The 24,043-nt window shown below is 42.3% G+C and overlaps 1 long non-coding RNA gene across 3 annotated transcripts; it reads right to left on the bottom strand.

Moving 5' to 3' along the window:
• Positions 1–2,162: 2,162 nt before the first annotated feature.
• LOC135319959 (uncharacterized) lies at positions 2,163–24,043 on the bottom strand. Of its 3 annotated transcripts, none has more exons than XR_010379052.1 (4): positions 23,546–24,043; positions 20,219–20,291; positions 18,283–18,849; positions 2,163–3,046 (listed from the first exon to the last, which is right to left on the bottom strand). It is a non-coding gene; the product is annotated as an uncharacterized LOC135319959 (long non-coding RNA). The 3 variants fall into 3 exon arrangements; XR_010379050.1 differs by lacking the exon at positions 2,163–3,046 and adding an exon at positions 13,030–13,587 and having other exon boundaries at positions 23,546–24,042; XR_010379051.1 differs by lacking the exon at positions 2,163–3,046 and adding an exon at positions 13,030–13,587 and having other exon boundaries at positions 23,615–24,042.

Genomic DNA, 24,043 nt, shown 5'->3' with positions numbered 1-24,043 from the left:
GACATGGTACTGCACCGAGGACACATAGTTCGGTCTGCAGGATCATCCAAGCAGGCCCAGAAGTATGACATCTATACATATGCTTCCACTGGTGTTTCTGTAGACAGAGAAGCTCTGGGAAGGACTGGTAACATTGGGATATTCCCATGGCAATAGAAAGTACAAGCGCACTCTATGTTGGCTGTATTGGAGACACTTCAAAATGACCTACAGAAGAATGCAGAGCTGAAAACGTATAGAAGCTTCATTTCCACTAGAGGAAGTGCCCTTTGGCCTTTCAGAATTGTGAGATTAGTGTAATACAAATAGGTTCTACTAACTGAAACTGTATGGTATGTTCATCACAACAAAGGCAACACCAGGATTCCGAGATATACCAGACAACACACACAGGAACAGGGCATGGCATCAAGGTTTAGGGAAAATTGTCCTCACAGAAATACCATGGATTTGCGTACACCAAAGAGTCTAAAGTTTGCACTTAACCAAGCCATATAAGTCTATATTAGATACATGATACTACCTGACCTGAAGATTAAAGAAGTATAGTAAAAGAAGCAGGAAGGAACATTTTCAGTTCCAAAGAGATTGAAGGCCCAAAAAATAAGCTTTCAAACAACTAGACGGCAAAACGATACCAGAGCAAACTCTGAAAATGGAGGTGAGGAAAACACTGATGAACCACAGTGCCTCAGAATCACAAAAGGAAGAATACCAGAAATGGGGAAGAGAAAATCTAAAGAAGAACCAAATAGTATCAGAAAACTCAATGGATGACATAAAAACTGGGCTAAAGTCAATCCTAAGCAGACTACATAATGCAGAGGGACTCGTGAATGACTGTGAGGACAGGGGAACAGAAATCCCTCCATCAGAAGAAGACACAGAAAAGCAAGTGCAAACCAACGCTAACATCACTGTTGAATCCTGGGTTAAGAAAAAGCAGGTAAGAGTAGGACTCTTAGGTTGCCCAAATGGAAAAGCAAGAGATAAAATATTATGTTCTGAAAAGGAATTTGTAGAAAAATCAGAATGAAACTTGCTGAAAGCCAAGAAAGTATCATCTATACGAATTCAGGAAGTACACAGGGCCCAAAAGAGGTGGAATACCAATAGACCAACAAGCAGCTGTAGAATTCAAATAAACAAATTTCATGATCATCCCAGTGATGTAAAATGCACCTCGAGGAAAGCAACTTAGTCACAACAGAACATCCAGAGGGGTTTCAGCGGATATCTCGGCAGAAATTTTGCAGCACGGGGAGGAGTGCCAAGACATAGACCATATCTTGAATGAGAAAAACCTGCAATTTAGGGTAACCTATGCAAAATGATCGCCATTTATAACAACAGCAGAGGTAGGGAATTTCACTGACAGGCAAACCTTAAGAGAATTCAGCAGTTTGAGACTGATCTTAAAACAAAAATTGAGAATCCTACCCTGAGTAGAAAAGTAGCAAGATGAAATGGAAATAACAAAACCATTATTGCAAATGCAAGAAGAGCCTGAGTTGCAAAGAAGTAAGAAGAAGAAGGCAAGGAAGACATCAAAATCCTAAAGATGGCAGAGGGTAGCAGGAAATCATAGGTGATTTTAAGCACTATCTTAAATGAATCAGATTACATTACTCTCTGTCTGAAGCAAAAGGAGAGATGCATGGCCTAATGTGTTTGCAAAATAAACAATCAGACAAAAAAACAAACACCAAATGGTTACAGTTGGCTGACATGTACCAAACAACCTTGATTATTCAAGACAAAATACTCAAAGTGATGTCAAGGATCATTCAGCACGCATCGACCTATTTAAGCAGTTAGCATGTACTCAACACACTTGTATTCAGAAAACAGACGTGTGCATTACTATTCATAGATACTGATCCAGAAGTGCATATCGTGAGCCAACCCAAATGACGGTTTTGAATAAGAGTGGGTCATAGAACTGGATATAGGCTTAGAAGTCTTCCAACAGGATGAACGAATGCCTTATTCTACCTTACGTAGAGAAGAAATGGCATAAGCCTATAACAAAGACAAGTAGCTCTGCAAAACTGTACTATGGGCCAAAGAGACAGACAGGAAATTGCACGTAAGGATTGGTTTCATTTGTAGAAATTTCAGCCCCCATGAAACAAATGGATCCATGTTCTGAGAGTGTGGGTTTTTCAGCAGAAAGCAACAGACGGATATGTAATCTGGGTGAATGGATATTACACAAACATGAGTTTCCTTGATTGGGTCTCTGTGTACTGTGAACTGTTAGAAAGTTTAAATAGGTGTGAATCCATAAACTGAACATGGACACTCTTCCTTCCGTTTGTACTGTGTATACAGAACTGAACAAAAGGAAAGAGGGAAGAGAAAAGGACCATGGGACCCTTGTGGATAGAATCACATTTCCCTTAGGAAACTCTCGTTTAATGCAGCATCACCCCCAACAAGGACTTGATGCATCAACCACTGGGGATGGCAGTTACCGGTTGGATTCCAGGTTGAATGTTGGTGTGTACCACGAGGCTTGTTGCGGCTGGTGGATCCAATGTAACTGGGCAGAATTCTGTGGGTGGATCAGTTTGATGTTGGTTCTGCTGCCCTATATGGAGATTGGCTTCGGTCTTTTGTTCGGGAAGATGAGTAAGTTGGAGATCCTGCTGCTGCCCAGAGACCTGAGATCACGGGGCAGTTTCCAGAATCTGAAACGGCAGACAGTGGAAGATCTGCCTGTCATCAGCTTACTGGTGAGGCTCCGAGGTATTTTCAGACATGCCCATTCCTGTTGACGTCGACTTTAGGGGAGACACGAAGAGAAGCTGGAAGAAAAACTGGCTGCATGGATTGAGGAGATGTGCAGACACATTGATGAGTGTTGTTCTGCTACAGTGGAGAATATCGGCATGGAGACATCTCTAGAGCATATCAGGCTCGAAAGACATTCATGAGACCTATTGAACCTCGCTGATACTGGCAGAAACATACGGAGAGTCAACGTGCCCTTGAGAAATTACTCGATTCTCTGCTCCAAGAACGGGTCCAAGATTCCTGACATCTAAAACAGAAGAGATGGCAGAGATGATAAAAGCGCTCATGTTCTTGGAAGAGGTCGTGAGAATCCACACATCCCAAGGGGCATTTACGAATCATTCAGACCGAAATGCACCAAGCCCTGGTAAGCCTATTCCCACGTTTGTGCCTAGCTGTCAATCACATGCTCTTCCCTCCACTCCACTCAGGCATCCATTTCAAAGGATCAGAACCTGAGCTGCAAAGAATCTAGTAGGAGGAGTGCAAGCCCCTACTAGAATCAGAGTTCCTCCTCCTTCACACTCGGTGAACAACAGTGAAATCCTTAAATGTCAAAAACTCTCGACTAAAATACATAGGAATTGAATAATTAGCTCACACAAAGAAATGATGACCTTCCCCTAGATTCAGGAAATACAGGGTTTATGTATTCTTTCGGCTGAAAAGAGTGTGGGATGGGAGGGGAATTTTTGAATGAACTTGAATATGTATTAGGCCTCAGTTTTTCAAGACAGTACAGGAAAATATTAGAAGTCAGATAGTGAACCTAACTGTAAAATTCGCCAAACACATTAAAGACACAGATTATGTGGACAGTCATTCAATTCCGTCAAGCCCCGGGTGCACTATATCTTGGAGGTGCAGACTTGGTTGTGTTAAATTGCTTTCACCAACATGATCGTAAGATTAAGCCTTCTCAGCACTGATAGAAGAGCACCTGGTTCTCAATAGCCTAGCATAGCTGCAGCAGGTTTCTCATAGTTAAATGCCCCTAGGTGCTTTTGGATTCAAGCCAAAATGTATATATTCTGTTAGATTCTCTTGTATAATCCTAGAGAGGAATGTTACCCCTTGAAATGCCAACATTGCCTAGTATGTGTCATTGGGAGTAAAGGGCAAAAGGTGCACAAGAGTAACCCAGGATGGGGGTTATTTCATGGTTCCAATAGGTATTTCATGGTTCCTTTTGTTGTTGGAGGCTTCAAGAGAAAAGAGTTGGCATGTCCCCTTCAAACTTTTGAACTGCTATTTTACATTGAGACTGTCGGTTTTTTCCTTAGGGCAGACAAAATCTTTCAGAAATTGTCATGTCTGGGTTCTAGGTTGATTTGGTAATTTTCAAAAACTAACTTCACTTTCATATAAATCACAAAACATGTAAATCGATACTGTTAACTTTCCTAAAGCCTGCAACTGCCATGTCAACATAAGGTCAAAGCTGGAGTCTTCGGACAAACTTTTCAACGATGGCTGTAAATAAACGGAGCGAAACAAATATCCAATTTCTGTGAATTATATGTGGAAAGTGTTGATTTATTGATGCCCAGTAGGAAGAGAACCAGTGCAAAGTGCTCTCACTAGCTACCATACACAAAACATTGTAAACAAACACTCACCCAGCCCTTGGCAGAGGACACTTGCCTAAGAGTGGTCCGTTACTTCCAAAGACAGGATGAGGCCTAAGAAATCCTGGTAGCAGGAAAAGGCAAAGTAGAGAATGGAAACAAGTGCAGGATCCGACCTCTGGTAATGGAGCATCAAAGGTGAAACTCTGTTTACCTTGGAAGCACACTCTCAAGCGGGCAGCAGGCATGGGATTGAAGGTGATGCGCTGAGAGTTAGCAGAGTGCACAGCAGATGCTTGGATGACAGAACTCAAAGAAATCAGCTCAAAATATCCCCACAATTGAATCTGAGACCAAGATCTGAGCTGCCAAATCTGAGCTAGCAGAGGCAGCGTAAAAATAGGGGTAGGGCTACGGATGATGGCTCTCGCAGAACTCAGGGATCTAGAGTGCGTTGCAGGTTTTGGTGGGTACTTTCAAGAGAGCAAAGAGAACTGTGACCTCAGTGAGGCAGCAAACGCACTGGCGCGTGCGGTTGCGTTTATCGATATGTCCTATGGCCACATCCACTGCATCTGCAGGACCAGGGTCCAATTTGACATTTTGCCAATAGAGCACGTGTGGGGCTCAATCAGAGGTATCATGCATCTGGACTGAGGTTTCCTGGGGGCGTTGGTTTTGAAATCAGTATTAAAAGATTTAGGATCTGCTACATTCATAACCTGGATTGGGATTACAGTCTGGTTTGAGGCAGAGGATGCAGAACAGTTCTGTGGTTGCCTTTGTGAACCCATTACTCAAGAATGAGAGAAGTAGGAAGAGTGGTCAAAGTCCACAGCATGAGAAGATGAAGCGTTTCTTACAGCATTATCACCAAAATGCAGATGCTACATTTTGGATGGCACTGACAGGGTACTGCACCGAGGACACATAGGTCGGTTTGCGGGATCATCCCAGCAGGCCCTGAAGTATGACATCCATACATATGCTTCCACTGGTGTTTCTGTAGACAGAGAAGCTCTAGGAAGTACTGGTAACATTGGGACATTCTCATGGCAATAGAAAGTAAAAGTGCACTCTATGTTGGCTGTATTGGAGACACTTCAAAATGACATACAGAAGAATGAAGAGCTGAAAACCTATAGAAGCTTCATTTCCACTAGAGGAAGTGCCCTGTGCCCTTTCAGAATTGTGAGATTAGTGTAATAAAAATAGGTTCTTCTAACTGAAACAGTATGGTATGTTCATCACAACAAAGGCAACACCAGGATTCAGAGATATACCAACAACACACACAGGATCAGGGCATGGCATCAAGGTCTATGGAAAATTGTCCTCACAGAAATATCATGGAATTGCATACACCAAAGAGTCTAAAGTTTGCACTTAACCAAGCCCTATAAGTCTATATTTGATACATGATAGTACCTGACTTGTAGAGTAAATGAAGTATAGTAAAAGAAACAGGAAGAATCATTTTCAGTTCCAAAGAGATTGAAGGACCAAAAAATAAGCTTTCAAACAACTAGACGGCAAAACGATACCAGAGCAAGCTCTGAAAATGGAGGTGAGGGAAACACAGATGAACCTCAGTGCCTCAGAATCACAAAAGGCAGAATACCAGAAAAGGGGAAGAGAAACTCTAAAAACAAACCAATAGTATCAGAAAACTCAATGGATGAGATAAAAACTGGGCTAAAGTCAATCCTAAGCAGACTACATAATGCAGAGGGACTCGTGAATGACTGTGAGGACAGGGGAACAGAAATCCCTCCATCAGAAGAAGACACAGAAAAGCAAGTGCAAACCAACGCTAACATCACTGTTGAATCCTGGGTTAAGAAAATGCAGGTAAGAATAGGACTCATAGGATTCCCTAATGGAAAAGCAAGAGATAAAATAATAAATTCGGAAAAGGAATTTGTAGAAAAATCAGAATGAAACTTGCTGAAAGCCAAGAAAGTATCATCTATACGAATTCAGGAAGTACACAGCGTCCAAAAGAGGTGGAATACCAATAGACCAACAAGCAGCTGTAGAATTCAAATAAACAAATTTCATGATCATCCCAGTGATGTAAAATGCACCTCGAGGAAAGCAACTTAGTCACAACAGAACCTCCAGAGGGGGTTCAGCTGATATCTCGGCAGAAATTTTGCAGCACGGGGAGGAGTGCCAGGACATAGACCATATCCTGAATGAGAAAAAGCTGCAATCTAGGGTAGCCTATGCCAAATGACCGCCGTTTATAACAACGGCAGCGCTAGGGAATTTCACTGACAGGCAAACCTGAAAAGAATTCAGCAGTTTGAGACTGATCCTAAAACAAAAATTGAGAATCCTACCCTGAGTAGAAAAGTAGCAAGATGAAATGGAAATAACAGAACCATTATTGCAAATGCAAGAAGAGCCTGAGTTGCAAAGAAGTAAGAAAAAGAAGGCAAGGAGGACATCAAAATCCTAAAGATGGGAGAGGGTAGCAGGAAATCATAGGTGATTTTAAGCACTATCTTAAGTGAATCAGCTTACATGACTGTCTGTCTGAAGCATAAGGAGAGATGCATGGCCTAATGTGTTTGCAAGATAAACAGTCAGACAAACAAACAAACACCAAAAGGTTACAGTTGGCTGACATACACCAAACAAACATGATTATTCAAGACAAAATACTCAAAGTGATGTCAAGGATCATTCAGCACGCATCGACCTATTAAAGCGGCTGGCATGTACTCAAAACACTTGTATTCCGAAAACAGACGTGTGCATTACTATTCATAGATACTGATCCAGAAGTGCATATCGTGAGCCAACCCAAATGACGGTTTTGAATAAGAGTGGGTCATAGAACGGGATATAGACTTAGAAGTCTTCCAACAGGTGAACGAATGCCTTATTCTACCTTACGTAGAGAAGAAATGGCATAAGACTATAACAAAGACAAGTAGCTCTGCAAAACTGTACTAAGAGCCAAAGAGACAGACAGGAAAGTGCACGTTGGGATTGGTTTCATTTCTAGGAATTTCAGCCCCCGTGAAACTAATGGATCCATGTTCTGAGAGGGTGGGTGTTTCAGCAGAAAGCAACAGACGGATATGTAATCTGGGTGAATGGATATTAAACAAACATGAGTTTCCTTGAGTCGGTCTCTGTGTACTGTGAACTGTTAGAAAGTTTAAATAGGTGTGAATCCATAAACTGAACATGGACACTCTTCAATCCTTTTGTACTCTGTATACAGATCTGAACAAAAGGAAAGAGGGAAGAGAAAAGGACCATGGGACCCTTGTGGATAGAATCACATTTCCCTTAGGAAACTCTCGTCTAATGCAGCATCACCCCCTACACGGACTTGATGCATCAACCATTGGGGATGGCAGTTACCGGTTGGATTCCAGGTGGAATGTTGGTGTGTACTATGAGGCTTGTTGCGGCTGGTGGATCCAATGTAACTGGGCAGAATTCTGTGGGTGGATCAGTTTGATGGTGGTTCTGCTGCTCTATGTGGAGTTTGGCTTAGGTCTTTTGTTCGGGAAGCTGAGTAAGTTCGAAATACTGTTGCTGCCCAAAGACCTGAGATCACGGGTCAGTTTCCCGAAGCTGAAACGGCAGACAGTGGAAGATCTGCCTGTCATCAGCTTACTGGTGAGGCTCCGAGGTATTTTCAGACTTCCCCAGTCCTGTTCATGTCGACTTTATGGAAGACACGAAGAGAACCTGGCAGAAAAATTGGCTGAATGGATTGAGGAAATGTGCGAACACATTGATGAAAGTTGTTTTGCTACAGTGGAGATTATCGGCATGGAGACATCTATAGAACATACCAGGCTCGAAAGACATTCATGAGACCTACTGAACATCAGTGATACTGACAGAAACATACGGAGAATCAACGTGCCATTGAGAAATTTACTCGATTTTCTGCTCCAAGAACGGGTCCAAGATTCCTGATGTCTTAAAGAGAAGAGATGGCAGAGATGATAAAAGCGCTCATGTTCTTGGAAGAGGTCGTGAGAATCCACACATCCCAAGGGGCATTTACGAATCATTCAGACCGAAATGCACCAAGCCCAGGTAAGCCTATTGCCACGTTTGTGCCTAGCTGTCAATCACATGCTCGTCCATCCATTCCACTCAGTCATCCATTTCAAAGGATCAGAACCTGAGCTGCAATGAATCCAGTAGGAGTAGAGCAAGCCCATACTAGAATCAGAGATCCTCCTCCTTCACACTCAGTGAACAACAGTGAACTCTTTAAAGGTCAAATACTCTCGACTAAAGTAGATAGGAATTGAATACTTAGCTCACACAAAGAAATGATGACCTTCCCCTAGATTCAGGAAATGCTGGGGTTATGTATACTTTGGGCTGAAAAGAGTGTGGGAAGTAAGGGGAATCTTTGAATGAAGTTAAATATGTAATAGGCCTCAGTTTTTCAAGACAGTACAGGAAAATATTAGAAGTCAGATAGTGAACTGAACTGTAAAAGTCGCCAAACACATTAAAGACACAGGTTATGTGGACAGTCATTCACTTCCGTCAAGCCCCGGGTGTACTATATCTTGGAGGTGCAGACTTGGTTGTGTTAAGTTGCTTTCCCCAACATGATCGGATGATTAAGCCTTCTCAGCACTGATAGAAGAGCACCTGGTTCTCAACAGCCTAGCATAGCTGCAGCAGGTTTCTCATAGTTAAATGCCTCTAGGTGCTTTTGGATTCAAGCCTAAATGTATATATTCTGTTTAGATTTTCTTGTACATTCCTAGAGAGGAATGTTACCCCTTGAAATGCCAACATTGCCTAGTATGTGTCATTGGGAGTAAAGGGCACCAGGTGCACAAGGGAAACCCAGGTTGGGGGTTATTTCATGGTTCCAATAGGTATTTCATTGTTCCTTTTGTTGTTGGAGGCTTCAAGAGAAAAGAGTTGGCATGACCCCTTCAAACTTTTGGACTGCTATTTTACATTGAGACTGTCTGTTTTTTCCTTAGAGCTGACAAAATCTTACAGAAATTGTCAAGTCTGGCTTCTAGGTTGATTTGGTAATTTTCAAAAACTAACTTCATTTTCATATAAATAACAAAACAAGGAAATCGATACTATTAACCTTATTAAAGACTGCAACTGCTATATCAACATAATGTCAAATCTGGTGTCTTCGGACAACCACCCGACCATGGCTGTAAAGAAAATGGAGCCAAACAAATATCCAATTTCTCTGAATTATTTGTGAAAATGTTGATTTGTCGATGCCCAGAAGGAAGAGGACCAGTGCAAACTTCTCTCACTAGCTACCATACACCAAACATTGTAAACACACACTCACCCAGCCCTTGGCAAGGACACTTTCCTAATAGTGGTCTGTTACATCCAAAGACAGGATGAGGCCTCAGAAGAACCGGAAGCAGGAAAAGGCAAAGTAGAGAATGGGAACTTTTGCAGGATCTCACCTCTGGTAATGGAGTATCAATGGTGAATCTCTGTTTTCCTTGGAAGCACACTCTCAAGCGGGCAGCAGGCATGGGATTGAAGGTGATGCGCTGAGTGTTAGCAGAGTGCACAGCAGATGCTTGGCTGACAGAACTCAAAGAAATCAGCTCAAAATATCCCCAGAATTGAATCTGAGACCAAGATCTGAGCTGCCAAATCTGAGCTAGCAGAGGCAGCGTAAAAAGAGGGGTAGGGCTACGGATGATGGCTCTCGCAGAACTCAGGGATCTAGAGTGCGTTGTGGGTTTTGGTGGGTACTTTCAAGACAGCAAAGAGAACTGTGACCTCAGTGAGGCAGCAACTGCACTGGCGCGTGAGGTTGAGTTTATCGATATGTCCTATGGCCACATCCACTGCATCTGCAGGACCAGGGTCCAATTTGACATTTTGCCAATAGAGCACGTGTGGGGCTCAATCAGAGGTATCATGCATCTGGACTGAGGGTTCCTGTTGGCGTTGGTTTTGAAATCAGTATTAAAAGATTTAGGATCTGCTACATTCATAACCTGGATTGGGATTACAGTCTGGTTTGAGGCAGAGGATGCAGAACAGTTCTGTGGTTGCCTTCGTGAACCCATTACTCAAGAATGAGAGAAGTAGGAACAGTGGTCAAAGTCCACAGCATGAGAAGATGAAGCATTTCTTACAGCATTATCACACAAATGCAGATGCTACATTTTGGATGGCACTGACAGGGTACTGCACCGAGGACACATAGGTCGGACTGCGGGATCATCCCAGCAGGCCCTGAAGTATGACATCCATACATATGCTTCCACTGGTGTTTCTGTAGACAGAGAAGCTCTAGGAAGAACTGGTAACATTGGGACATTCTCATGGCAATAAAATGTACAAGTGCACTCTATGTTGGCTGTATTGGAGACACTTCAAAATGACATACAGAAGAATGCAGAGCTGAAAACCTATAGAAGCTTCATTTCCACTAGAGGAAGTGCCCTGTGCCCTTTCAGAATTGTGAGATTAGTGTAATAAATATAGGTTCTACTAACTGAAACAGTATGGTATGTTCATCACAACAAAGGCAACACCAGGATTCAGAGATATACCAGACAACACACACAGGAACAGGGCATGGCATCAAGGTCTAGGGAAAATTGTCCTCACAGAAATACCATGGATTTGCGTACACCAAAGAGTCTAAAGTTTGCACTTAACCAAGCCCTATAAGTCTATATTAGATACAAGATAGTACCTGACCTGTAGAGTAAAAGAAGTATAGTAAAAGAAACAGGAAGAACCATTTTCAGTTCCAAAGAGTTTGAAGGACCAAAAAATAAGTTTTCAAACAACTAGACGGCAAAACGATACCAGAGCAAGCTCTGAAAATGGAGGTGAGGAAAACACTGATGAACCACAGTGCCTCAGAATCACAAAAGGCAGAATACCAGAAAAGGGGAAGAGAAACTCTAAAGAAGAACCCAATAGTATCACATAACTCAATGGATGAGATAAAAACTGGGCTAAAGTCAATCCTAAGCAGACTACATAATGCAGAGGGACTCGTGAATGACTGTGAGGACAGGGGAACAGAAATCCCTCCATCAGAAGAAGACACAGAAAAGCAAGTGCAAACCAACCCTAACATCACTGTTGAATCCTGGGTTAAGAAAATGCAGGTAAGAATAGGACTCATAGGATTCCCTAATGGAAAAGCAAGTGAAAAAATAATAAATTCTGAAAAGGAATTCGTAGAAAAATCAGAATGAAACTTGCTGAAAGCCAAGAAAGTATCATCTATACGAATTCAGGAAGTACACAGCGTCCAAAAGAGGTGGAATACCAATAGACCAACAAGCAGCTGTAGAATTCAAGTAAACAAATTTCATGATCATCCCAGTGATGTAAAATGCACCTCGAGGAAAGCAACTTAGTCAAAACGGAACCTCCAGAGGGGGTTCAGCTGATATCTCGGCAGAAATTTTGCAGCAAGGGTGGAGTGCCAGGACATAGACCATATCCTGAATGAGAAAAAGCTGCAATCTAGGGTAGCCTATGCCAAATGACCGCCATTTATAACAACGGCAGAGCTAGGGAATTTCACTGACAGGCAAACCTGAAAAGAATTCAGAAGTTTGAGACTGATCCTAAAACAAAAATTGAGAATACTACCCTGAGTAGAAAAGTAGCAAAATGAAATGGAAATAACAAAACCATTATTGCAAATGCAAGAAGAGCCTGAGTTGCAAAGAAGTAAGAAGAAGAAGGCAAGGAGGACATCAAAATCCTAAAGATGGGAGAGGGTACCAGGAAATCATAGGTGATTTTAAGCACTATCTTAAGTGAATCAGCTTACATGACTGTCTGTCTGAAGCAAAAGGAGAGATGCATGGCCTAATGTGTTTGCAAAATAAACAATCAGACAAACAAACAAACACTAAAAGGTTACAGTTGGCTGACATACACCAAACAACCATGATTATTCAAGACAAAATACTCAAAGTGATATCAAGGATCATTCAGCACGCATCGACATATTAACGCTGTTAGCATGTACTCAACACACTTGTATTACGAAAACAGACGTGTGCATTACTATTCATAGATTCTGATCCAGAAGTGCATATCGTGAGCCAACCCAAATGACGGTTTTGAATAAGAGTGGGTCATAGAACGGGATATAGACTTAGAAGTCTTCCAACAAGATGAACGAATGCCTTATTCTACCTTACGTAGAGAAGAAATGGCATAAGCCTATAACAAAGACAAGTAGCTCTGCCAAACTGTACTAAGAGCCAAAGAGACAGACAGGAAAGTGCACGTTGGGATTGGTTTCATTTCTAGGAATTTCAGCCCCCATGAAACAAATGGATCCATGTTCTGAGAGTGTGGGTGTTTCAGCAGAAAGCAACAGACGGATATGTAATCTGGGTGAATGGATATTACACAAACATGAGTTTCCTTGAGTCGGTCTCTGTGTACTGTGAACTGTTAGAAAGTTTAAATAGGTGTGAATCCATAAACTGAACATGGACACTCTTCAATCCTTTTGTACTCTGTATACAGATCTGAACAAAAGGAAAGAGGGAAGAGAAAAGGACAATGGGACCCTTGTGGATAGAATCACATTTCCCTTAGGAAACTCTCATCTAATGCAGCATCACCCCCAACACGGACTTGATGCATCAACCACTGGGGATGGCAGTTACCGGTTGGATTCCAGGTGGAATATTGGTGTGTACCACGAGGCTTGTTGTGGCTGGTGGATCCAAGTTAACTGGGCAGAATTCCGTGGGTGGATCCGTTTGATGGTGGTTCTGCTGCCCTATGTGGAGATTGGCTTAGGTCTTTTGTTCGAGAAGCTAAGTTCGAGATACTGCTGCTGCCCAGAGACCTGAGTTCACGGGTCAGTTTCCAGAATCTGAAAGGGCAGACAGTGGAAGATCTGCCTGGCATCAGCTTACTGGTGAGGCTCCGAGGTATTTTCAGACTTACCCAGTCCTGTTGACGTCGACTTTAAGGGAGACACGAAGAGAAGCTGGCAGAAAAACTGGCTGTATGGATTGAGGATATGTGCGAACACATTGATGAAAGTTGTTCTGCTACAGTGGAGAATATCGGCATGGAGACAACTCTAGAGCATACCAGTCTCGAAAAACATTCATGAGACCTACTGTACATTGGTGATACTGGCAGAAACATACGGAGAGTCAAGGTGCCCTTGAGAAAGTTACTCGATTATCTGCTCCAAGAACGGGTCCAAGATTCCTGACGTCTAAAAGAGAAGAGATGGCAGAGATGATAAAAGCGCTCATGTTCTTGGAAGAGGTCGTGAGAATCCACACATCCCAAGGGGCATTTACGAATCATTCAGACCGAAATGCACCAAGCCCAGGTAAGCCTATTCCCACGTTTGTGCCTAGCTATCCATCACATGCTCTTCCCTCCACTCCACTCAGGCATCCATTTCAAAGGATCAGAACCTGAGCTGCAATGAATCCAGAAGGAGGAGAACAAGCCCCTACTAGAATCAGAGTTCCTCCTCCTTCACACTCGGTGAACAACACTGAACTCCTTAAAGGTCAAATACTCTCGACTAAAATAGATTGGAATTGAATACTTTGCTCACACAAAGAAATGATGACCTTCCCCTAGATTCAGGAAATGCTGGGTTTATGTATGCTTTGGGCTGAAAGGAGTGTGGGAAGTGAGGGGAATCTTTGAATGAACTTGAGTATGTATTAGGCCTCAGTTTTTCAAGACAGTACAGGAAAATATTAGAAGTCAGTGAGTGAACTGAACTGTAAAATTCGCCAAAAACTTTAAAGACACGTGTTGTGTGGACAGTCATTCACTTCCGTGAAGCCCCGGGTGCACTATATCTTGGAGGTGCAGAATTGGTTGTGTTAAATTGCTTTCCCCAACATGATCGGATGATTAAGCCTTCTCAGCACTGATAGAAGAGCACCTGGTTCTCAATAGCCTAGCATAGCTGCAGCAGGTTTCTCATAGTTAAATGCCTCTAGGTGCTTTTGGATTCAAGCCTAAATGTATATATTCTGTTTAGATTTTCTTGTACATTCCTAGAGAGGAATGTTACCCCTTGAAATGCCAACATTGCCTAGTATGTGTCATTGGGAGTAAAGGGCACCAGGTGCACAAGGGAAACCCAGGTTGGGGGTTATTTCATGGTTCCAATAGGTATTTCATTTTTCCTTTTGTTGTTGGAGGCTTCAAGTGTAAAGGGTTGGCATGTCCCCTTCAAATTTTGGACTGTTATTTTACATTGAGACTGTCAGTTTTTTCTTATAGCTGACAAAATCTTACAGAAATTCTCAAGTCTGGCTTCTAGGTTGATTTGGTAATTTTCAAAAACTAACTTCAATTTCATATAAATCCCAAAACACTTAATCGATACTGTTAACATTCTTAAAGACTGCAACTGCTATATCAACATAATGTCAAATCTGGTGTCTTCGGACAACCCCCCGACTATGGCTGTAAAGAAAATGGAGCCATACAAATATCCAATTTCTCTGAATTATTTGTGAAAATGTTGATTTGTCGATGCCCAGTAGGAAGAGAACCAGTGCAAACTGCTCTCACTAGCTACCATACACAAAATATTGTAAACACACACTCACCCAGCCCTTAGCAAGGACACTTTTCTAATAGTGGTCTGTTACTTCCAAAGACAGGATGAGGCCTCAGAAGAACCGGAAGCAGGAAAAGGCAAAGTAGAGAATGGGAACCTTTGCAGGATCTCACTTCTGGTAATGGAGAATCAATGGTGAATCTCTGTTTTCCTTGGAAGCACACTCTCAAGCAGGCAGCAGGCATGGGATTGAAGGTGATGCGCTGAGTGTTAGCAGAGTGCACAGCAGATGCTTGGCTGACAGAACTCAAAGAAATCAGCTCAAAATATCCCCAGAATTGAATCTGAGACCAAGATCTGAGCTGCCAAATCTGAGCTAGCAGAGGCAGCGTAAAAAGAGGGGTAGGGCTACGGATGATGGCTCTCGCAGAACTCAGGGATCTAGAGTACATTGTGGGTTTTGGTGGGTACTTTCAAGACAGCAAAGAGAACTGTGACCTCAGTGAGGCAGCAACTGCACTGGCGCGTGAGGTTGAGTTTATCGATATGTCCTATGGCCACATCCACTGCATCTGCAGGACCAGGGTCCAATTTGACATTTTGCCAATAGAGCACTTGTGGGGCTCAATCAGAGGTATCATGCATCTGGACTGAGTGTTCCTGGGGGCATTGGGTTTAAAATCAGTATTAAAAGGTTTAGGATCTGCTACATTCATAACCTGGATTGGGATTACAGTCTGGTTTGAGGCAGAGGATGCAGAACAGCTCTGTGGTTGCCTTCGTGAACCCATTAATCAAGAATGAGAGAAGTAGGAACAGTGGTCAAAGTCCACAGCATGAGAAGATGAAGCATTTCTTACAGCATTATCACACAAATGCAGATGCTACATTTTGGACGGCACTGACAGGGTACTGCACCGAGGACACATAGGCCAGTCTGCGGGATCATCCCAGCAGGCCCTGAATTATGACGTCCATACATATGCTTCCACTGGTTTTTCTGTAGAAAGAGAAACTCTAGGAAGAACTGGTAACATTGTGACTTTCCCATGGCAATAGAAAGTACAAGCACACTCTATGTTGGCTGTATTGGAGACACTTCAAAATGACATACAGAAGAATGCAGAGCTGAAAACCTATAGAAGCTTCATTTCCACTAGAGGAAGTGCCTTGTGCCCTTTCAGAATTGTGAGATTAGTGTAATAAAATTGAGATTCTACTAACTGAAACAGTATGGTGTGTTTGTCACATCAAAGTCAACACCAGGATTTAGAGATATACCAGACAAGACACACAGGAACAGGCCATGGCATCAAGGTCTAGGGAAAATTGTCCTCGCAGAATTACCATGGAATTGCGTACACCAAAGAGTCTAAAGTTTGCACTTAAACAAGCCCTATAAGTCTATATTTGATACATGATATTACCTGACCTGTAGAGTAAAAGAAGTATAGTAAAAGAAACAGGAAGTACCATTTTCATTTCCAAAGAGATTGATGGCCCAAACAATAAGCTTCCAAGCAACTAGATGGCAAAAGTCTACCAGAGTAAGCATTGAAAATGGAGGTGAGGAAAACAGTGTAGAACAACAGAGTCTCAGAATCACAAAAGGCAGAATACCAGAATACGGGAAGGGAAACTCTAGAGAAGAACCAAATAATATCAGAAAACTCAATGGATGAGATAATAACTGGGCTAAAGTCAGTCCTAATCAGACTATATAATGCAGAGGGACTCGTGAATGACTGTGAGGACAGGGGAACAGAAATCTCTCGATCAGAAGAAGACACAGAAAAGCAAGTGCAACCAACTCAAACATCATTGTTGAATCCTGGTTTTAGACAAAGCATGAAAGAATAGGATTCATAAGAGTCCCAAATGGAAAAGCAAGAGTTAAAGTAAAAAATTCTGAAAAGGTTTTTGTAGAAAAATCACAATGAAACATGCTGAAAGCCAAGAAAGGATCATCTATACCAATTCAGGAAGTACACAGCATCCAAAGGAAGTGAAATCCCAATCCACCAACAAGCAGCTGTAGAATTCAAATAAACAAAGTTCATGATCATCACAGTGATCTAAAATGCACCCCAAGGAAAGCAACTTAGTCACAACAGAACCTCCAGAGGGGTTTAAGCTCATATCTCGGCAGAAATTTTGCAGGACAGGGAGGAGTGCCAGGACATAGGCCATATCTTCAATGAGAAAAAGTTGCAATCTAGGGTAGCCAATGCCAAATGACCGCCATTTCTAAGAACGGCCGAGCTAGGGAATTTCACTGACCAGCAAATCTTAAAAGAATTCAGCAGTTTGAAACTGATCCTAAAACACAAGTTGAGTATCCTTCCCTGAATACAAAAGTAGCAAGATGAAATGGAAATAAGAAAACCATTATTGGAAATGCAAGAAAAGCATGAGTTGCAAAGAAGAAACAAGAAGAAGGCAAGGAGGACATCAAAATCCTATAGATGGGAGAGGGTAGCAATGAATCATAGGAGATTTTAAGCACTATCTTAAGTGAATCAGCTTATATGACTGTCTGTCTGAAGCAAAAGGAGAGATGCATGGCCTAATGTGTTAGCAAAACAAACAATCAGACAAACAAACATCAAAAGGTTACAGTTGGCTGACATATACCAAAGAACCATGATTATTCGATACAAAATACTCAAAGTGATGTCAAGGATCATTCAGAACGCATCGACCCAGTATGGCGGCTAGCATGTACTCAACACACTTGTATTCAGAAAACAGATGCGTGCATTCATATTCATAAATATTGATTCATAAGTGCATATCGTGACCCAAAACAAATGATGGTTTTGAATGTGATTGGTTCATAGAACGTGATATAGACTTACAAGTCTTCCAACAGGATGAACGAATGTCATATTCTACCCTACGTAGAGAGGAAACGGCATAAAACTATAGCAAAGAAAAGTAGCTCTGCCAAGCTGTACTAAGAGCAAAAGAGACAGACTTGAACGGGCACATTGGGATTGGTTTCACTTCGAGGAATTTCAGCCCCCATGAAACAAATGGATCCATGATCTGAGAGTGTGGATGTTTCAGCAGAAAGCAACAGATGGATATGTATTCTGGGTGAATGGATATTACACAAACATGACTTTACTTTAGTGGGACTCCGTGTACTGTGAACTGTTAGAAAGTTTCAAGACGTGTGAAACTGTAAAATAAAATGGACACACTTCCCTCCGTTTATACTGTGTTTACAAATCTGGAACAAAGGAAAGCGGGAAGAAAAAAGACAATCGGACGCTAGTGGATTGAATCACATTTCCCTTAGGAACCTCTAGTCTAATGCAGCCCCTCCCCCAACACTGAAAATATGCAGCAACCATTGGGGATGGCAGTTACCGGATGGAATTCCAGATGGAATGTTGCTGTGTACCACGAGGCTTGTTGTGGCTGGTGGATCCAAGTTAACTGGGCAGAATTCCGTGGGTGGATCCGTTTGATGGTGGGTCTGCTGCCCTATGTGGAGATTGGCTTAGGTCTTTTGTTCGAGAAGCTAAGTTCGAGATACTGCTGCTGCCCAGAGACCTGAGTTCACGGGTCAGTTTCCAGAATCTGAAAGGGCAGACAGTGGAAGATCTGCCTGTCATCAGCTTACTGGTGAGGCTCAGGGGTACTTTCAGTCTTGCCCAGTCCTGTTGAAGTCGACTTTATGGGAGACACGAAGAGAACCTGACAGAAAAGCTGGCTGGACGGATTGAGCTGAGATGCGAACATATTGATGAGAGTTGTTCTGCTACAATGGAGAATACCGGCATGAAGGCTTCTCTGGAGAATTCCAGGCTCGAAATTCTTTCATGAGACCTACTGAACCTCGGTGATACTGGTAGAAATATACGGAGTGTCAACGTGCACTTGAGAAAGTTATTCAATTCCCTGCTCCAAGAACGGGTCCAAGATTCCTGACATCTATAAGAAAAGAGATGGTGGAGATGATAAAAGCGCTCATGTTCTTGGAATAGGTCATGAGAATCAACAGGTCCCAAGAGGCATTTGCAAACCATTCAGATCAAAATGCACCAAGCCCAGGTAAGTCTTTTCCCAGGTTTGGGCATAGCTATCACGCACTTGCACTTCCCTCCCCTCCACACAGTCATCCATTTTAAAGAATCAGATCCTGAGCTGCAATGAAGCCAGTAGGAGAAGAGTAAGCCTCTCCTTGAATCAGAGTTCCCCCAACTTCACACTCTGTGAAGAACGGTGAAATCCTTAAAGGTCATATACTCTCGACTAAAATAGATAGGAATTGAATACACAGCTCACACAAAGAAATGATGACCTTCCCCTAGATTCAGCAAATGCTGTGGTTAAGTCTTTTTGGGGTGAAGGGAGTGTGGTACATGAGGGGAATCTTTGACTGAACTTGAATATGTATTATGCCTCAGTATTTCAAGACAGTATAGTCAAATATTATGTCAGATAGTGAACTGAAATGTAAAAGTCGTGAAGGCATTAAAGACACAGGATATGTGGAGCGTCTTTCCCTTCAGACAAGCCTCGGGTGCACGAAATCATGGGGGTGCACACTTGGTTGTGTGAAATTGATTTACCCAATATGATCAGATGATTAAGTGTTCTCATCAATGATAGAAGAACACCTGGTTCTCAATAGCCTAGCAGAGCTGCATCAGGGTTCTCATAGCTAAAATTCCTCTAGGTACTTTTGGAATCAATCATAAATATATATGTTTTGTTTGGTTATTCTTGTATTTTCCTAAAGAGGAATGTTACCCCTGGAAATGCCAACATTGGCCAGTATGTGTCATTGGGAGTAAAGGGAACCACATGCAAAAGGGAAACCCAGGTTCTCCATTATTTCATGGTTCCAGTAGGTACTCCATGGTTCCTGTTGGTGTTGGAGGCTTCAACAGTAAAGAGTTGACATATCCCCTTCAACATATTTTGCAGCGATTTTACTTTCTAACTGTCTATATTTTTCTTATATGTGCAAAAATGTTCAAAATTGACAAGTCTGGCATCTAGGTGGATTTAGTATGTTTCAAAATCTACCTTCATGTTCTTAGAAATCCCAAAACATGTAAATCAATTCTATTAACCTTTTTAAAAACTGCAACTGGGTTATCAACACAATGTGAAAATTGGAGGCTACGGACAAACCCTCCCACCATGGCTGCATATTAAACAGAACTAAACAAACATCACAATTCTGTGAATTATATCTGAAAAGTGATGATTTATCAGTGCTCAGTTGGCAGAGAACCAGTGTAACCTGTGCTCACTTCCTCCCATGTACACAGCAATGTAAACATCCACTCACCCAGCCCTTGGCACAGGACACTTTCCGAAGTGTGGTCTGTTACTTCCAAAGACAGGATGAGGCCTCAGAAAACCTGGAAGCAGGAGAAGGCAAAGTAGAGAATGGAAACCAGTGCAGGATCTGACCTCTGGTAATGGAGCATCAAAGGTCAATCTCTGTTTTCCTTGGACGCACACTCTCAAGTGTGCAGCACACATGGGATTGAAGGTGATGCGCTGAGTGTTAGAAGAGTGCACAGCAGATGCCTGATTGACAGAACTCAATGAAATCAGCACAAAATATCCCCACAATTGAATTGGAGATCAAAATCTGAGCTGCCAAATTTGAGCTAGCAGAGGCAGCGGTAAATGAGGGATAGGGCTACGGATGACGACACACGCAGAACTCAGGGATCTAGAGTGCGTTGTGGGTTATGGTGGGTCCTATCAAGAGAGCAAACACAACTTTGTCCTCAGTGAGAAAGCAACCACACTGGCGTGTGAGGTTGAGTTTATCGGTATGTCCTATGGCCACGTCCACTGCATCTGCAGGACCAGGGACTAATTTGGCCTTTTGCAAATAGAGCACGTGCGGGGATCAATCAAAGATATCATGCACCTGGTCTGAGGGTTCCAGGGGGCGTTGGGGCTGAAACCAGTATTAAAAATTTTCGGATATGCTACATTCGTAACCTGGACTGGGATTATGGTCTGGTTTGAGGCAGAGGATGTGGAATAGCTCTGTGGTTGCCTTCGTGAACCCATGACACAAGGATGAGAGGACAAGGAATAGTGGTCAAAGTCCACAGCGAGAGAAGATGAAGCATTTCCTTTAGCATAATCTCCCAAATGCAGACGCTACATTTTGGATGGCAATGACATGGTACTGCACCAAGGACACATAGGTCGGTCTGCGGGATCATTCCAGCAGGCCCTGAAATATGACATCCATATATATGCTTCCACTGGTGTTTCTATAGACAGAGAAGCACTGGGAAGAACTGGTAACATTGGGATATTCCGATTTTAATAGAAAGTACAAGCGCACTGTCTGTTGGCTGTGGTGGAAAAACACCAAAATGACATACAGAAGAATGCAGAGCTGAAAACCTTTTGAAGCTTCATTTCCAGTAGGGGAAGGGCCCTGTGCACTTTCAGAATTGTGAGATTAGCATAATAAATATGAGGTTATAAAAATTGAAATAGTATGGTGTGTTCATCACAACAAATGCAACACCATCAATTAGAGATATACAAGAAAACACACACAGGAATAGGACATGGCATCAATGTCTAGGGAAAATTGTCCTCATAGAAATATCATGGAATTGCGTACACCAAAGAGTCTAAAGTTTTCACTTAACCAAGCCCTATAAGTCTATATTAGATACCTGATTGTACTTGACCAAGAGAGAAAAAGAAGTATAGTAAAAGAATCAGGAAGTACCATTTCAGTTCCAAAGAGATTGAAGGCCCAAACAATAAGCTTTCAAGCAACTAGATGCAAAACTCTACCAGAGCAAGCATTAAAAACAGAGGTGAGAAAAACACTGTAGAACAACAGAGTCTCAGAATCACAAAAGGCAGAATACCAGAAAACGGGAAGGGAAACCCTAGAGAAGAAACAAATAATATCAGACAACTCAATGGATGAGATAATAACTGGGCTAAAGTCAGTCCTAAGCGGACTAGATAATGCAGAGGGAATCGTGAATGACTGTGAATACAGGGGAACAGAAATCCCTCGATCAGAAAAAGACATAGAAAAGCAAGTGCAAACCAATGCAAACATCACTGTTGAATCCTGGTGTAAGACAAAGCATGAAAGAATAGGATTCATAAGAGTCACAAAAGGAAAAGCAAGAGATAAAATAAAAAATTCTGAAAAGGTGTTTGTAGAAGAACAACAATGAAACATGCTGAAAGCCAAGAAAGTATCATCTATACGAATTCAGGAAGTACACAGCGTCCAAAAGAGGTGAAATCCCAATACACCAACAAGCAGCTGTAGAATTCAAATAAACAAAGTTCATGATCATCACAGTGATCGAAAATGCACCTCGAGGATAGAAACTTAGTCACAATAGAACCTCCAGTGGGGTTTAAGCTCATATCTCGGCAGAAATTTTGCAGGACAGGGAGGAGTGCCAGGATATAGGCCATATCTTCAATGAGAAAAAGCTGCAATCTAGGGTAGCCAATGCCAAATGACCGCTGTTTCTAAGGACAGCAGAGCTAGGGAATTTCACTGACCAGCAAATCTTAAAAGAATTCAGCAGTTTGAAACTGATCCTAAAACACAAGTTGAGAATTCTTCCCTGAGTAGAAAACTAGCAAGATGAAATGGAAATAAGAAAACCACTATTGGAAATGCAACAAGAGCATGAGTTGCAAAGAAGAAACAAGAAGAAGGCAAGGAGGACATCAAAATCCTAAAGATGGGAGAGGGTAGCAGGAAATCATAGGTGATTTTAAGCACTATCTTAAGTGAATCAGATTATATGATTGTCTGAAGCAAAAGGAGAGATGCATGGCCTAATGTGTTTGCAAAACAAACAAACAATCAAACAAACAAACACCAAAAGGTTACAGTTGGCTGACATATACCAAAGAACCATGATTATTCGATACATAATACTCAAAGTGATGTCAAGGATCATTCAGCACGCATCGACCCAGTATGGCGGCTAGCATGTACTCAACACACTTGTATTCAGAAAACAGATGCGTGCATTCATATTCATAAATATTGATTCATAAGTGCATATCGTGACCCAAAACAAATGACGGTTTTGAATGTGATTGGTTCATAGAACGTGATATAGACTTACAAGTCTTCCAACAGGATGAACGAATGTCATATTCTACCCTACGTAGAGAGGAAACGGCATAAAACTATAGCAAAGAAAAGTAGCTCTGCCAAGCTGTACTAAGAGCAAAAGAGACAGACTTGAAAGGGCACATTGGGATTGGTTTCACTTCGAGGAATTTCAGCCCCCATGAAACAAATGGATCCATGATCTGAGAGTGTGGATGTTTCAGCAGAAAGCAACAGATGGATATGTATTCTGGGTGAATGGATATTACACAAACATGACTTTACTTTAGTGGGACTCGGTGTACTGTGAACTGTTAGAAAGTATCAAGACGTGTGAAAAAATAAACTAAAAATGGACACACTTCCCTCCGTTTGTACTGTGTATACAGTCTGGACCAAAGGAAAGCGGGAAGAAAAAAGGACGATTGGACGCCAGTGGATTGAATCACATTTCCCTTAGGAACCTCTAGTCTAATGCAGCCCCTCCCCCAACACTGAAAATATGCAGCAACCATTGGGGATGGCAGTTACCGGATGGAATTCCAGATGGAATGTTGCTGTGTACCACGAGGCTTGTTGTGGCTGGTGGAACCAACGTACCTGGGCAGCATTCTGTGGGTGGATCAGTGTGATGGAGGGTCTGCCGCCATATGTGGAGCTTGGCTTTGGTCTTTTGCTCGGGAAGCTGTGCAACTTCGAGTTACTGCTGCTGCCCAAAGACCTGAGTTCAAGGGTCAGTTTCCAGAATCTGAAAGGGCAGACAGTGGAAGATCTGCCTGTCATCAGTTTACTGGTGAGGCTCAGGGGTACTTTCAGTCTTGCCCAGTCCTGTTGAAGTCGACTTTATGGGAGACACGAAGAGAACCTGACAGAAAAGCTGGCTGGACGGATTGAGCTGAGATGCGAACATATTGATGAGAGTTGTTCTGCTACAATGGAGAATACCGGCATGGAGGCCTCTCTAGAGAATTCCAGGCTCGAAATTCTTTCATGAGACCTACTGAACCTCGGTGATACTGGTAGAAATAT

Source organism: Camelus dromedarius, chromosome 35, assembly GCF_036321535.1.
Source record: "Camelus dromedarius isolate mCamDro1 chromosome 35, mCamDro1.pat, whole genome shotgun sequence".
NCBI classification, from domain to species: domain Eukaryota; kingdom Metazoa; phylum Chordata; class Mammalia; order Artiodactyla; family Camelidae; genus Camelus; species Camelus dromedarius.
The sequence above is the reverse complement of the archived record's forward strand: the minus strand, read 5'-3'. Positions and strand labels throughout refer to the sequence as shown.